This window comes from Anomaloglossus baeobatrachus, chromosome 4 (assembly GCF_048569485.1).
Source record: "Anomaloglossus baeobatrachus isolate aAnoBae1 chromosome 4, aAnoBae1.hap1, whole genome shotgun sequence".
Lineage (NCBI taxonomy): Eukaryota > Metazoa > Chordata > Amphibia > Anura > Aromobatidae > Anomaloglossus > Anomaloglossus baeobatrachus.
Genome location: NC_134356.1, coordinates 680,500,954 through 680,518,072, shown reverse-complemented (window position 1 = coordinate 680,518,072; position 17,119 = coordinate 680,500,954). Strand labels below are relative to the sequence as shown.

At 45.3% G+C, this 17,119-nt stretch overlaps 1 non-coding gene across 1 annotated transcript; it reads left to right on the top strand.

Moving 5' to 3' along the window:
• Positions 1-599: 599 nt before the first annotated feature.
• On the top strand, positions 600-681 carry TRNAS-GCU (transfer RNA serine (anticodon GCU)). Its single transcript has one exon. It is a non-coding gene; the product is annotated as a tRNA-Ser (tRNA).
• Positions 682-17,119: the final 16,438 nt, after the last annotated feature.

Sequence of the window (17,119 nt, the reverse complement as noted above, 5' to 3'; positions counted from 1 at the left end):
AAGATGCGGTACATTCTGGTATCCTCCATTTCCATAAAGACGCGGTCCATTCTGGTATCCTCCATTTCCATAAAGACGCGGTCCATTCTGGTATCCTCCATAAATCCACATCCACATGGATGTAGGATGAGAGGTCAGTAAACCTCCTATAGGAGGGATGAGGAGGAGGTGGGGGGGTTGGTCACATATTTTTCTCCATAAAGTAGATTTGGAAACCAAATCATAACTGTCAAAGTGTCCTCCAGGTATATTCTTCCATTTTTTTACATTAGGGGTGGAGGGATATGATTGGAAGACAACTATACGACGCCAGGGGAGTATGAAGCACCGCTCTATTAGAAAAGGGCCCAGACACGACGCGCGCAGTCATTAAGCTCTAAATACATGAATTACAATAAACCATATTTCATTATAATTTATCATTGGTTACTGGTCACCGTCCCAGCATGCATTGCACTCATTATCAGACTCCACCATTCGCTGACCATGATTATGTACGGCAAGTGATTGGATGAGTAGATACTCATTTACATAGACACACCCCTACAACGTCGCCATCCTGGACACACGACCGTATGGCGTCGCTCTCTATAGCAGCAGACGAGGTGGCCGAGTGGTTAAGGCGATGGACTGCTAATCCATTGTGCTCTGCACGCGTGGGTTCGAATCCCATCCTCGTCGGTTTCTTTTTACCATTAGTAATAATAATATCACTGACTGTAAACAGGTTATTATTAGATATGTCAGAAAATGTGAGGCGGTGACGAGTCTCGCATTTCTCAGTCATTTATAGTCTCAGTCTCTAATGACAAAAATAGTGTCCAACCATGTCAGATCACTTTTACTCAATTGTTATTCCCAAAATATTAACCCCTTTATGATATATCCCGTACATTTATGTCATATGTCGTGTCTCTGCCTTTGATGCAGTCTCACATGCTGAGCCCGCAATCTTTCCTGGCAGATGATAGCTGATTTAAATCAGCCATCATGTGCCTCGAAGAGCCAAGAGTGGAGCAGAGTTCTGCCTGCGGCTAACATATTAAATAACACTGACATTGGAATCTAACACCCACTGGGGGGCATCAGCCAAGTGCCCATCGGCACTCTCATGATGTGATCTGCTGAAGACCTACGTGCCTGTCCTTACGATCCTCCTGTGAAAGCCAGAGTTTAGTTGGTGTACACGGATTGTGATTTTAGCGGTACACAGCAGTGCTGATGCACTACTGTGTATAGTACAAGTGAACACAGTCACAGCTCCAAGTTCTCTAAAGGAACTATGGTGTTAAATACAGTAAAAAAAAAAAAGTGTTTTAAAAAAAAATATGGAAAAAAAATCAAACAAACAAAAAAAGTTCAAATCATTCCCCTTTTACTCCATTTAAGGGAACCTGTCACCAGATTTTGGCTTTCTAAACTAAAACTAGCACCTTAAGCAGTGCCTGTGTTGCATTCCATAAAGGTGCACGCTGCCCCCTGACACCCCCCCCCCCGTAGACCCAAAATATACCTTTATAAAATCTCCCACCTTATATATAAATTGTCCGGTCCGGTGGGCATCCTAATCTGCGCCTCCTGTCCCTCCTGTGTGCTGATTAACATGCATGATGCTTTGGACGCCATCCACAAAGTTGGGGAAAATCTCACGAATTGGTGAGTTCCCTGCGCAAGCATGAGATTTTGCCTGGCGATGTGGAAGACATCACCCACATCGGTAAGCAAAATCTCGCGCTTGCGCAGGGAACTTACTCGTTCGCGCAGGTGCACCTACGTTTTTGGCTCTACAGGTAACAGGGCTGAGCGAAGTGCGCCTGCGCGAGCTGGGAATATGAAGATTTTAGCCACCTATGTGGATGGTAACCGAGGCATTATCCACGTCAATCAGCACAGGAGGAGGGCAAAAGGAGGGACAGGAGGCGCAGATTAGGACGTCCATTGGACTGGACCAGACAATTTACATACAGGGCGGCAGATTTTATAGAGGTATTTTTGGAGTCTACAGGAGGGGGGTAAGGGGTAACGTGCACCTTCATGGAATGCAGCACAGGCGCTGCTTAAGGTGCTAGTTTTAGCTTAAAAGGCCTAAATCTGGTGACAGGTTCCCTTTAAAAAAAAAAACAAAAAACACTTAAAAAATGTAAAAAAAATTAAAAAATAAAATACACATAATTGGTATCGCTACGTTCATTGAAGTCCGATCTATCAAAATATAAAGTAAATTAATCTGATCATCACCGCGTTTGCTCAGCACTGCTCGATATTCGATCTACAAGACAAAACAATCACTGATCTCGGGGAAACCAGCCAGAGGAAATACTGCCGGCAGCCAGCGAGGGCGCTCAACACAGTGAAATCCTAGGTGCATTGCCCCCTGGGAATTATGCAAATCAAAAAGGTCCGTGGAGCCTCTGTTAGGAGTCTCAACACAGAAAATAGCCAGATATTCCTAGGGGAAGGACCTAGCCTTATGGTGGTCTCCTAAAAAGAGCCACTTGGTTCTTCCCGGAGGGATATCTGGGTATTTTCTGTGTCGGGACTCCTAACAGAGGCTCCACGGACCTTTTTGATTTGCAATATTCGATCTAGTAACAGGATGCTCGAGACACTCAATTTACCGGCTGGCTGATTGTCTCTCTCATTTAACCAGGCGTCCCGAACCTGAGGATCGGGCCAGTTAGGGACGGAAATAAAATCTAAACTCCAGAATTACCTTTATTTGGCTAAAATAACATTGCAATACAATGCAATAAGAGGCGATCAAAGCATGGCATCGACACCAAAATGGCAGAAGCAAAAACATCAGATCAGGACACAAAAAATACGACATCACTAAGTCCCTAGTGCTGAAAAATGAGAACGCTATGGGTCTCGGAATATGGCGACATAAGGCACATTATTTATTTATTTATTTTTTTACAAATTTCTAAATTATTTTACCCACTGATGGGCGAGCAGTACAATGCTCAGTGCTTGTTACTGATAATGATGAGTGAACCCTACAATGTTCGAGTCAAGCAGGTCAGACGCTCGGAACGGGCTCAACTTGAGTAACGAGTGTAATGGAAGTCAATGATAGGTCAGTTCTGCTCTTCACCCACACACAGCCATCCATAAAGAGAGCGTTTCCCAGGGAGAGTGAGGACAGGTTTGTTTCTTTGTGGATATACTACATCTGACAATGTTGTTTTTACCCCCACTGAGAGCCATTCAGAGACTGCAAGTGTCTCTCCCTGGGGTGCCGGCTCCAATTTCACTGAAGCCTGGGCTTTGTGTTCGATGTATCACTGACAACACATCTTAAGGTACCGTCACACTTCGGGGTACTTCACACACAGCGAGATTGCTACTGAGATCGCTGCTGAGTCACGTTTTTTGTGACCTCATTAGCGATCTCGCTGTGTGTGACACTGAGCAGCGATCTGGCCCCTGCTGTGAGATCGCTGCTCGTTACACACAGCCCTGGTTCATTTTTTTATTGTTGCTCTCCCGCTGATAAGCACACATCGCTGTGTGTGACAGCGAGAGAGCAACAATCCTGAATGTGAAGGTAGCAGGAGCCGGCGTCTGACAGCCTGCGGTAAGCTGTAACCAAGGTAAACATCAGGTAACCAAGGTGGTTACCCGATATTTACCTTCGTTACCAGCCTCCGCAGCTCTCACGCTGCCAGTGCCGGCTCCTGCTCCCTGCACACGCTAAGTTAAGCGGTGTGAGCTGGTAACTAAGGTAAACATCGGGTAACCATACCCGATGTTTACCTTAGTTATCAGTGTCCGCAGCTTCCAGACGCCGGCTCCGTGCAAGCGCAGCGTCGTTTGCAAGTCGCTGCTGGCTGGGGGCTGGTCACTGGTGAGATCTGCCTGTTTGACAGCTCACCAGCGACCATGTAGCGATGCAGCAGCGATCCTGACCAGGTCAGATCGCTGGTCGGATCGCTGCTGCATCGCTAAAGTGTGAAGGTACCCTTAGAGATGCTCCAGCGATCCCACCAGCGATCTGACCTTATCAGGATCGCTGGAGCGTCGCTACATGGTCGCTGGTGAGCTGTCAATCAGGCAGATCTCACCAGCGATCAGAGATCAGCCCCCAGCCACCCGTGTAACGACGCTGTGCTTCGTAACCATAGTACACATCGGGTTACTAAGCAAAGCGCTTTGCTTATAGTTACCCGATGTGTACCTTGGTTACGTGTGCAGGCAGCAGGGAGACGGCTTCTAGGAGCTGCGGACGCTGGAAACCAACGTAAATATCAGGTAACCAAGCAAGGCTGTCACACATACTTACCTACTGAGCGACATCGCTGTGGGCGGCGAAAATCCACTTCCTGAAGGGGGAGGGACGTTCGGTGTCACAGCGACGTCACACAGCGGCCGGCCAATAGAAGTGGAGGGGCAGAGATGAGCGGGACGTAAACATCCCGCCCACCTCCTTCCTTCCACATAGCCGGCAGGAGCTGCGGGACGCAGGTAAGCTGTGTTCATCATTTCCGGGTTGTCACACGGAGCGATGTGTGCTGCCCCGGGTATGATGAACAATCTGCGCACATAAAATTAATCGATTTTTTAAAAATGAGCGACCTGTACACGATTCACGATTTACAACCGATTAAGAGTCGCTCTTAGGTGTCACACGAGACGACGTCGTGAACAATGCCAGACGTGCGTTATGAAAACCGTGACCCCGACGACATATCGCCTTGTGTGATGCCCGCATAACTCACAATCTTGACTAAATGAAGCAGAAGTCAATCATGTGCCCCTGTGTGAAAAAGAACTTGTTGTCATGTGCCCATACTTGAAATGTTCATGTGATACAACATTAGAGGGGCTAAGAATAAAAAAAAACAAAAACAAAAAACAACTTTTTTTTTCTCTTTTCTCGAAGAACAGCGCCACACCTGCCCTCAGGTTGTTTGTAGTATTGCATCATTCACTGGCATGAAAATAGCAGCCACATTTTTCTAATCCCGTCCACTGAATCACACCTTGTAGAGTCGGGATTAGCTCCGCTCTACCCGACTACAGACATTGACCCAAATATAAAAATGCCTTGACAGCTACAAACACAAGAGTTAGTTTATTATTTTTTTTAAAAAGAGTTCAGCGTGAACTTGAAATGCGTAATAAAGCCAATATGAAAGACTACCGCAGCGTGGAGCGACTGCAATCCGAAAACGTCCCTCTCCTACAACCTGAGTGCCGGCTGTTAGTTTACTACCCTGGAGAATAAGCAGTAAAAAAAAAAATAATAAGAGGCAAAACCTGTAATGGATTTTATGTTTCTTCAGATTTCTGCGCCTCTCGACCATCGTGTTTTTATGAGGGATTTTCGGATTTTCTTTCTCGACAGGAATTATTTCTTAATATTCTCTATGTTTCTTTTTTTTTTGCTATGGGATAATCTAAAAAAAAAAAAAAAATGTCCTAATTCGTTTTATGTTTGTTTGGAGGATTTGGGGGATGTGGGATTATTGCAGAAAGCAAAATTTTATCAACTGCCTCCAACATCTGGAGAAAAGGTCATGGTGCCGGCCTAGGTGCTGTGCCGCTGTGTTTGTATATATACAGTGTGTCCACCCATGTCCTGTCCACCGCCATTAACTTGAGAACGGCGGCAGTTTTAGGCATAGAAGTGGTGTCTAGGTATAGTAAATTAGCCATGCACTACATAATGAAATGACCTATAGCGCCACCCTGGTGGAAAACAACGGCGTTGGCATTTTTATCTCGAAAACGGAACGAGATAGAGAATAAAAGTGAATTACAAAGTTGTAGGGCATCATCAATTCAATACAAATCGACACCTTGCATACAGAAATGCCATGATATGAAACCCATGCCCCCCCCCCCCCCAAAAAAAACAACATTGAATGCTGGTTACGCATATGGAGGCTCATTTAACTTTGATGCTCAAAGTGTCCCCCGTCAGCTGCAATGCACCTCTGAACTCTGCACAGCATTCTGTATCTTGCTGCACGTTGTGCAATATGGCAGGTGACACGTTTGCACAAGCATCTGTGATACGTCGTTGTAGGTCCTGCAATGTTGGTGGAGGGGTCGCATACACCTGCTGTTTGATGTGACCTCACAGAAAGAAGTCCAATGGGGTCAGGTCAGGAGAGCGTGGAGGCCACTCCACGCAGCCACCATACCCAATAACTTGTAGGAAGGTCTCCATGAGGCATCGCTTCACGTCCGCAGCCTTGTGAGTTTTACATGTTCTAATCATAGCATTTCTGTATGCAAGGTGTCGATTCGTATACACACACACGCAAAAGTATCTATGGAGACATTGGTATGGGCAAGACAATGAACGTCATCCAAGAATTGGTGGCGATGTTTGTAAACTAAATCCTCTGGTCTGCAGCAGAAAGTGGGGCTATATCACATCCATAGGTGGATCATAATGAGGACAATCTGAGCTACCGCGCAGGACCTGGGAGAGACCCAAGGCCAGATTGCCCTCATTATAATATTTTGTTCGGCAACACATACTCACTTCCCTCCCGTTGCCACAATATACAGCGGCAGCGGAGTGAGGATGTCATTAGCCGACACTGGCATCACAAAGAAGTCCATGCCGAGGACCGGAGCAGAGCACACAACAAAAAAGCTCCTCGCAAAACTTGTTCTGCACATACTGCAACCTTAAGAAACCTGAGTTACTTCTCATCGGGGTCCTACAGATAAAATATTAGAAGACTGACTTTTGGGTGCAGTTAGTAAGACTAAAAATGAAAATGGAATAAGATTAGAAAAATTATTAAAAGTAATGTTCAGTGAAACCTCTCTAAAGACCAGCTCTTTAAGAAGACCATCCTCTTTGAGAAGATCATGATATTCTAGATGTACTGACCTTCAAGAAATCTCAATATTATTTTAAGTGGTCACCTTGAAGAACCTACGGAGTTGCTGTAGATGTCCACCTAATTGTCTCCTATTTTGAATGATAAAGTAACCGTAGAGCTACTTGCCTATATCTCATTCCGCTTGCCATTCCTTGGCTCTGGTGGCCTTGGGTTTGGGAGTCCCGAGAGAAGAGCGGAGATCCTGCAGTTCCATTTTCTCCTCTTTTCTTTAAATCTATTCGGGGCTTCAACTTCTTGGAGACATTAAAGCCATATAGGTCTTCGACACTGAACCTTCCAGCCCGCCTCTGACTGCCACGAGGACGATGGGAGAACATCCCAAGTAGTAGAAAGACAAGGGAAATAGTGGAAACAAAGGAGATCCAGGACGACAGAGAAGAATTACAACCCTACAGGTAGAGATGGATGGAGACTAAGGAGGACTGTACAAGAGGGGAGCGTAAGATGGAGGATAAGGGAGGTATGTAGGGTAAAAGACTGAGGATAAGGATGGCACACAGGTAGGTAGTGGACTATCAAGATAAAAAGAGAACGCTATAGGAGATAGTACAGGATGGAAAAAAGTTTAACAAATAGTGGAAGATGGAGAATAAGGAAATACAAATGATATTAAAAGATGGAGGCAAAAAATACAGGTGGGTAGGTGAGGACCAAGACTACAGACGAGCGATAGAGCTCACAGGTGAATGGTGGGGGGGGAATAAGTGATAATACTTAAAAGGAGGATAAAACCAGCTATAGTGGAGGGTAATACTGGGGAGGATCATACAGGATGGGGATATAAAGGAAAATATCAATGGGTAGAGGATACTACAGGTGGGTATGGAAGATTATATTGGTAATTAAATTATGGTAAGAAGTAGACAATATAAAACAACTGATGGGTGAAGTGGAGTAAAGAAACAAAAGACAATATAGGTTATTGTTAAATATATGGAGGATAATGGAGATGATAATGGAGGATATGGGGGATAATAAAGTTGATAGTGGAGGAAAATATGGGTGGTATTTGAGGATATTGATGATAATATGGGTAGGAGTTGAAGATAATACAAGTAGTAGTGGAGGATATGGAGGCTAGTCCAGGTAGTAGTGCAGAATATGAAGGGTAATACAAGTGGTATTTGAAGATATGGAGATTAACATAGGTGATCGTGAAGGATATGGAGGATAAACGGGTGGTAGGGGAGGATAATACAGGTGGTATGTGATGGTACAGAGGATAATATAGGTGGTAATGCAGGATAATACAAGTGGTACTTGAGGATAATATAGGTGGTGGATATAGAGGATAATATGGGTGGCAGTGGAGGATAATACAAGTGGTTGTGGAGGATATGGAGAATATGGGTGGTAGTGCAGGATCCTGAGGATAATATAGGGGATAGTGGAGGAAATAGAGGATAATTCGGGTGTTAGTAGAGGATAATACAGGTGGTATGTGAGGATAAAGAGAATAATATAGATAGTAATGCAGAAAATGGAGATTAATACAAGTGTTAGTTGAGGATACAGAGGATAATATGGGTGTTAGTGGAGGATGATACAGGTGGTATGTGATGATACAGAGGATAATATAGATGGCAATGCAGAATATGGAGGATAATATAAGTGGTAGTTGAGGATACAAAGGATAATGCAGGTTGTAGTGGAGAATATGGAGAATAATATAGGTGGTAGTTCAAGATATGGAGGATAATACAAGTGGTATTTGAGGAAACGGAGGATAATATAGGTGTTGGAGGATATGACGGATAATACGGGCAGTATTAGTAATATAGGTGGTAGGCTAATACGGGTGGTAGTGGAAGATAGTACAGGTGTTAGTGGAGGATATGGAGGAAAACAGGTGGTAGTACAGGATAATACGGGTGGTAGTGGAGGATATGGAGAATAATACAGGTGATAGTTGAGGATATGGAGGCTAAGACAGGTGTTAATGGAGGATATGGAGGAAAACAGCGGTGGTACTGGAGGATAATACGGGTGGTAGTTGCGAATAGGGAGGATACTATAGGTGGTAATTGAGGATATGAAGGATAATAAAGGCTGGTAGTTGGGGATATGGATGATAACAGGTGGCAGTTGAGGTCCTGGACCAGAATATAAGTGATAGTTGATGATTCGGGTAATAGAAGTAGGTAGTACAGGACAACACTGCTGGTTTTCTGGAGGATAATTACATTACAGAAGAGTCGAAGGAGCGGTAAATGACACAGGTAAGAGAAACAACACAACAGCACAGTGTAAAGTGAGAAACAAAGTATGAGGACTACGGACGTGATGATCCCTGGATCCTTCATCTCCTAGGATGTCCATGGTGAGCTTTCCTTCCCCTATTTCCCTGGCCTGCCTTCTCCTTGGCGAGACACAGTAGCGGTGTCCCCTCCAGATGTGCAGAGCATAGTCACCGCGACCTCGGAGTCCCTATGTCACACCTGTAGCTCTGCTCTCGCTCTTGTCTATGTAAGTCGCGGTCACTGCTCCCCCTCCACTTCCATCTCCAGATTAGTAGAGCGATTAGCAGCTCACATCCAGCCAGACAGATGGTATGCAGGGCATCGCCTCTCCTGCATCTACCAGAGCCCTGCAGAGCATCGCTCTCCTCAGCCTCTGCCAGAAACATATAGGGCATCATCTCATCCCAGCCTAGCCTTTGGCAGATCCACCTCTACCAATAACACAGCTTCTCGTATCCCTCTGCGTAGGAAACATCTGTCACTTTAGAACGCCCACACATATACTGTAACTATTAAAAGTCATTTCAAAAAGAACTTTTAAATAGAGTGGAAGTCTCCTCCAGATAAACGAGGGCAAAACAAAAAAAAAAGAGAAGATGAAACAATCCTGGCTGCAGCTCTATGGGGTCTTCTGAAGTCGTTCTGCTATTTCATTCTTCTTTTCCGAGCGATTCCTAAAGCTTAACATGGACAAAACAGAATTCATTGTCTTTCCCCCTCCTCATTCAACTCCTCCACCAAGCCTATCCATCAAAGTTGATGGTTGCCCACTCTCCCCAGTCTCACAAGCTCGTTGACTTGGAGTAACCCTCGACTCTGCTCTATCCTTCAAGCTGCACATCCAAGCCCTCTTCACCTCATGCCGACTACAACTCAAAAATATCTCCCGGATCCATTCCTTCCTTAACTAAGAATCAGCAAAAACATTAGTGCATGCCCTCATCATCTCCCGCCTTGACTACTGCAACCTCCTGCTCTCTGGCCTGCCTTCCAACACTCTTGCACCCCTCCAATCTATCCTGAACTCTGCAGCCAGCTTAATCCAACTCTCCCCTCGCTATTCCCCAGCCTCACCACTCTGCCAATCCCTTCACTGGCTTCCCATTGCCCAAAGACTCCAGTTCAAAACACTAACCATGACCTACAAAGCCATCCACAACCTGTCTCCTCCTTACATCTATAACCTAGTCTCCCGGTATTTACCTGCACGCAACCTCAGATCTTCACATTATCTTCTCTACTCCTCTCTTATCTCCTCTTCCCACAATCGCATACGAGATTTCTCCCGTGCATCCCCCATACTCTGGAACGCTCTACCCCAGCATATCAGACTCTCTCCTACCGTGAAAAGCTTCAAGAGGAACATGAAGACCCACCTCTTCTGACAAGCCTACAACCTACAATAACCCTCAGTCCAGTACACCACTGCGCAACCAACTCTGTCCTCACCTATTGTACCATCACCCATTCCCTGTAGTCTGTGAGCCCTCGCGGGCAGGGTCCTCTCTCCTATACCAGTCTGTTAATGATTGCTGTACTAGTTTTTATGTATACCCTTTTTCACTTGTAAAGCGCTATGGAATAAATGACGCTATGATAAATAATAATAAATTGTTTAGCTTTATGCCTCGGAACAGAGTCCATCGTATTCGACTTTATGACAGAGAAGTTTAATCGTGGGTCCAGTAACACGATTATCTTTGGGAAACATCAACCAGACATCGTTAGGATTGATAAAAAGACTGAACTTATTTTTCACATATTTACGGGCTCGAATTGAAGGCACCAAATGTGGTTCAGAAATATAGAGTTGGAAAAATAGCTGTAACTTCTAAAAGAGACGATCTATTGTACTGAAATTTGGACTGTACATACTTTGGTTCATGAGAAACTGATGTTTTAAAGTAGGTGTTGAAAATGTCCAAGCACACCTGAACGCGCCCCGTCCCATATTATTGAATGTATTCCGCAGGACGTCTGGGGTCACAACATGAAGTTCTAGCTCTATGTTCTCTTGGAGTGCCTGTAATATTCGTGGCTTGTCACTGTGCACCCAACATTTGAAATGGCCCCAAAATCAGGTGATCTTGACGGAGAACATTTCTTGGAGATGACCGGATTTTTCGTTTTATACGACGCACCGGATTATAAGACGCACCCCAAATTTAGAGATTTAAAAAAGGTACAAAAAAAATGGGATCAGTCATATGCGTTGGTGGTGGTGGTGCAAAGTCACAAAAGTCAGCAGCCTTGCTGGAGTAGGGTGTTGCTGCAGGCGCTGCGGTGGGAGCTGTGCTGGCGCCGTGCTGACTGTGCGGCAGGTGTCGCACATGCTCTGTCAGTGGTGAGGGCTTCAAAGAAATGGTCACCGGAGTCGGCGCATGCACAGATTGAGCGCTCGGCTCAATGACAAGCCAAGATCTTATCTGTGCATGCGCCACCTAAAGGCACCATTTTCCTCAAGTCCGCTGCTGTTAGATCAATGGACCGGAGGAGGCGCGTGCGCAGATAACATCTTGAGCCAAATGCTCCATCTGCGCACGCGCCAACTCCCGGCGCTATTATTTGAAGCTCGTACAGCCCTGCTCCACACAGCCCCCACCGCAGCCAGCACAGCGCCCATTCTCCCCCTCCACCGGTAAGCTACATTTTTATTGTAAGACGCACCCCTCATTTTCCTCCCAAATTTTTGGGAGGAAAAGTGTCTTATAATCTGAAAAATACGATATGCTGTGTCATCAAAGATGGCTTCACTCTCTTTTGTGCTGACAATGCTGTGATACGTGATGTGTGATACATTGCACAATCCTTTTGGATGTAGCCCATTCTAAGTTTCTCATCGGCCAGCTGATTGACGAAGGTTTGGAAGATTTCCATGTACACCGCTATTGTCATCGCTGCTTAACACGAACTACTGAGGTAGTCATTTTGACTACTTTGCACCATATATTTCTATATAGGTGTCACGAGTCCAGTAGTTCTAGTGTTAAAAAAAAAAAATAACGGGCCAATTATGCGCCACCTGGAATTGGCACACCAACTTTTTCTGGATGAAGCGGCTTCTCATGAAGTGTCGTCACTTGAATTGACATAGCCAGGTTAAACCAGGCTTTGGCAGTGAACCACATATCATCCTATTGGTTTTCTTTTTCAGCAATCAAGATTTGGAATCACTGCAAATAAATTATTTTCTCTTGATCGTGTCCTATCAATTCCTGAACAACAGAGATTCTCGACGGGAGATCATCAACTTTCCTGGCCACTCTTTGACATGTGGAATACGACATGCCTGTCTCCTGGAAAAACCAGTGCACCGATTGACGTGGACATGCCAGAAGTCACTGTTTCACACGTTGAATTGTGTCCTCAGACATTTTCGGACGACCACCACCATGCCTATCCAGTAATGTTCCTATACATTCCAGCGTGTTCGCCAATGACAGAATACACGGGTTGGGTGGCGGATTTTGACCTCCATACATCTTTACAAACTTTCTTTGGCATCTCTTTAACCCTTTCACGACCGGCCGATTTTTCGCTTTCCGTTTTTTTTTTTCGCCATTCTTTTTCTGAGAGACGTAACTTTTTTATTTTTCAGTCAATATGGTCATGTGAGGGCTCATTTTTTGCGGAACGAGCTGTACTTTTAAATGAAACCATCAGTTTTACCATATTATGTACTAGAAAATGGCAAAAAAATTCCAAATGCTGAAAAATTGCAAAAAAAGTGCGATAGCACTATGGTTTTTGAGATATTTTATTCACTGTGTTCACTATATGGTAAAACTGATGTGTGGGTGTGATGCCTCAGGTCAGTGCGAGTTCGTAGACACCAAACATGTATAGGTTTACTTTTATATAAGGGGTTAAAAAAAAATCGGAAGTTTGTCCGAAAAAAGTGGCGCACGTTTTACGCCATATTCCGTGACCCGTAGCGTTCTCATTTTTCGGGATCTTAGGCTCAATGACGGCTTATTTTTTCCGTCTCGAGCTGACGTTTTTAACGGTACCATTTTTGCGCAGATGCTACGTTTTGATCGCCTCTTATTGCATTTTGCGCAAAAGTTGTGGCGACAAAAAAACGTCGTTTTGGCGTTTGGAATTTTTTTGCCGCTACGCCGTTTACTGATCAGATTAATTGATTTTATATTTTGATAGATCGGGCGTTTCTGAACGCGGCGATACCAAATGTGTGTATATTTTTTATTTTTTTAACCCTTTAATTTTTAATGGGGCGAATGGGGGGTGATTTGAACTTTTAGGTTTTTTTGTTTTTTTTTAATTTTTTAAAACTTATTTTTTTACTTTTTTTTTTTATTTTACTAGTCCCCCTAGGGGGCTATTGCGATCAGCATTCCGATCGCTCTGCAGTATCTGCTGATCACAGCTGGAAGGCTGTAAACAGCAGATACGCTGTCTTTCTCTTTTGCTGTGCCCCGGGCACAGCGAAAGTGAAACCAAGTCATGTGTAGTACAGGAGTCATCACATGACCCTGTACTACCATGGCAACTATCGGGAGTCACGTGATCGCGTCACGTGACTTCCGGTTTCGGCGGTAAGTAAAACTTTACCGCGATTGCGCTTATAATGGCGCTGTCATGTATTGACAGCGCCATTATAAGGGGTTAATCGGCACGAGCAGATAACGATTCTGCTCGTGCCTAGCAGGCACACATCTCAGCTGTGAAAATCAGCTGAGATGTGTGCCGATCGCGGCATGCTGTCTTTCTCTTTTGCTGTGCTCCGGGCACAGCGAAAGTGAAACCAATTCATGTGTAGTACAGGAGTCATCACATGACCCTGTACTACCATGGCAACTATCGGGAGTCACGTGATCGCGTCACGTGACTTCCGGTTTCGGCGGTAAGTAAAACTTTACCGCGATTGCGCTTATAATGGCGCTGTCATGTATTGACAGCGCCATTATAAGGGGTTAATCGGCACGAGCAGATAACGATTCTGCTCGTGCCTAGCAGGCACACATCTCAGCTGTGAAAATCAGCTGAGATGTGTGCCGATCGCGGCATGCTGCCGCCGGAGGACCGCGGGCAGTAAGATTATGTCATTTAGGACGTAATTTTACGGCCCGCGGTCGTTAAGGGGTTAAAGGACTAATTTTCCACAATGAAAGCACACTCCTCCTACAAACTTTGTCTACATTCTTAAATGAAGAAGGAATTCGGCAGGAATGAAATGCAAGTGCCACAGAAATTACCGAAGGCACGCAGCAAGTTTATCATAGTGGAGACAACCATTAAGGCTACAATTCAGCGAGACCACTGGGCCCGAAGATGTTTCTCACCGCTGTCCCTGAGGTTTACTGCACTCTCACTTCTCAAGAAGCATAGAAGTGTGGCGTCCAAATTTCAGTAAGGCCAACTGTCTCTTTTAGAAGCTACAGCAATTTTTCTAGGTAAATTACGAGTGAATTACCCTATATTTTTGAAGGTAAGAATGTCTGCTAATCAGTCAATAGAGAGCAGTGATATCGCTGGGAATGTAAGCTATCCGCTCACCAGAGACCATCAGAGAACACTGAGAATAGACACTATCTGCTCACTATAGAGTAGTGACAGTTTTAGGAATAAAAGCTATCCACTCACTAGAGAGCGGTGACATCATGGGGAATGTAGGCGATCAACTTGCTAGAGAACAGTGACATCACTAAGAATGCAAGCTATCCATTCACTAGAGAGCAGTGACATCACTGAGAATGTAAGCTATCCATTCATTAGAGAGGATAGGAGAAAATAAGCTATCTACTCAGAGAGGATTGGAGACATTAGTTAGAATAGACGCTATCCACTCTCTAGAGAGCGGTTATATCACGGAGAATGCAAGCTACTAGTTAGACAACAGTGACCTCACTGAGAATGTAAGCTATCCACTCACTAGAGAGCAGTGACATCACGGGGAATGTAAGCTATCCACTCACTAGAGAGCAGTGACATCACGGGGAATGTAAGCTATCCACTCACTAGAGAGCAGTGACATCACGGGGAATGTAAGCTATCCACTCACTAGAGAGCAGTGACATCACGGGGAATGTAAGCTATCCACTCACTAGAGAGCAGTGACATCACGGGGAATGTAAGCTATCCACTCACTAGAGAGCAGTGACATCACGGGGAATGTAAGCTATCCACTCACTAGAGAGCAGTGACATCACGGGGAATGTAAGCTATCCACTCGCTAGAAAGCAGTGACAGCACTGAGAATATAAGCTATTCTCTCACCAGAGAGCAGTGACATCACGGAGAATGCAAGCTATCCTCTCACTAAAGAGCAGTGACATCACTGAGAATGCAAGCTATCCTCTCACTAAAGAGCAGTGACATCACTGAGAATGCAAGCTATCCTCTCACTAAAGAGCAGTGACATCACTGAGAATGCAAGCTATCCTCTCACTAAAGAGCAGTGACATCACTGAGAATGCAAGCTATCCTCTCACTAAAGAGCAGTGACATCACTGAGAATGCAAGCTATCCTCTCACTAAAGAGCAGTGACATCACTGAGAATGCAAGCTATCCTCTCACTAAAGAGCAGTGACATCACTGAGAATGCAAGCTATCCTCTCACTAAAGAGCAGTGACATCACTGAGAATGCAAGCTATCCTCTCACTAAAGAGCAGTGACATCACTGAGAATGCAAGCTATCCTCTCACTAAAGAGCAGTGACATCACTGAGAATGCAAGCTATCCTCTCACTAAAGAGCAGTGACACCACAGGGAATGTAAGCTATCCACTCACTAAAGAGAAGTGACATCACGGGGAATGTAAGCTATCCACTCGCTAGAGCGAATTGTTAATGTTACTGAAATGAAGCCTATCCACACAACACAGACTGGTAAAATTATGGAAAATGCATCCTGAGCAGGGCTGTAATACCACATTGGTGAGTGCTGGAGAAAATTATTTTTGGTTGCACGGACGATCATTGTGACATTGCAGCTTCACTGCCCATACTTGTTCAATGACAATGTGCAAAAGACAATAAGCTTTTCTGTAATTCTTTACCGGAATGATCACCACTGGACAAGCACATGAGAGTCATCATCATCACCGCTCCTTCCTGATGTAATGAGGGAACACACAAAGGAACCAGAGGAATGTGAGATCATCAGGAGCCTGGCTCCCTCTAGTGGCCGTATGCGAGATGTGGCGTATAAGGAGTAGGGTTATCAAAGATGTCCACTGCTCCATATAGGAAAGTGAAGAGAAGCCCCCAATACAAAACAGCAGACGCCACAGAATCGGGGGTCACACTGCAAGTACACAGCATTAGGGAGGACTCCAGCTGTACACTAACAATGGCAAATAGCCATGTATCACCCTGCAGGGGGAGGAGACTCATAGCTCCTCCTATCCATATCACCCTGCAGGGGGAGGAGACTCATAGCTCCTCCTATCCGAATCACCCTGCAGGGGGAGGAGACTCATAGCTCCTCCTATCCGAATCACCCTGCAGGGGGAGGAGACTCATAGCTCCTCCTATCCGTATCACCCTGCAGGGGGAGGAAACTCATAGCTCCTCCTATCCGAATAACCCTGCAGGGGGAGGAGACTCATAGCTCCTGCTATCCGTATCACCCTGCAGGGGGAGGAGACAAATAGCTCCTCCTATGCGTATTACCCTGCAGAGGGAGGAGACTCATAGCTCCTCCTATCCGTATTACCCTGCAGAGGGAGGAGACTCATAGCTCCTCCTATGCGTATCACCCTGCAGAGGGAGGAGACTTATAGCTCCTCCTATCTGTATCACCCTGCAGGGGGAGGAGACTCACAGCTCCTGCTATTTGTATCACACCGCAGGGGGAGGAGACCCATAGCTCCTACCAGTATCACCCTACAGAGGGAAGAGACTCATAGCTCCTCCTATCTATATTACCCCGCAGGGGGAGGAGACTCATGCCTAGTGACTCATACCTGTGGCTCCCGTAACATGAGATCAGATGACTCTTCCCCTACTCTACACGTTGCTCCTTGTCCCAGCAATGCTATCGCCCA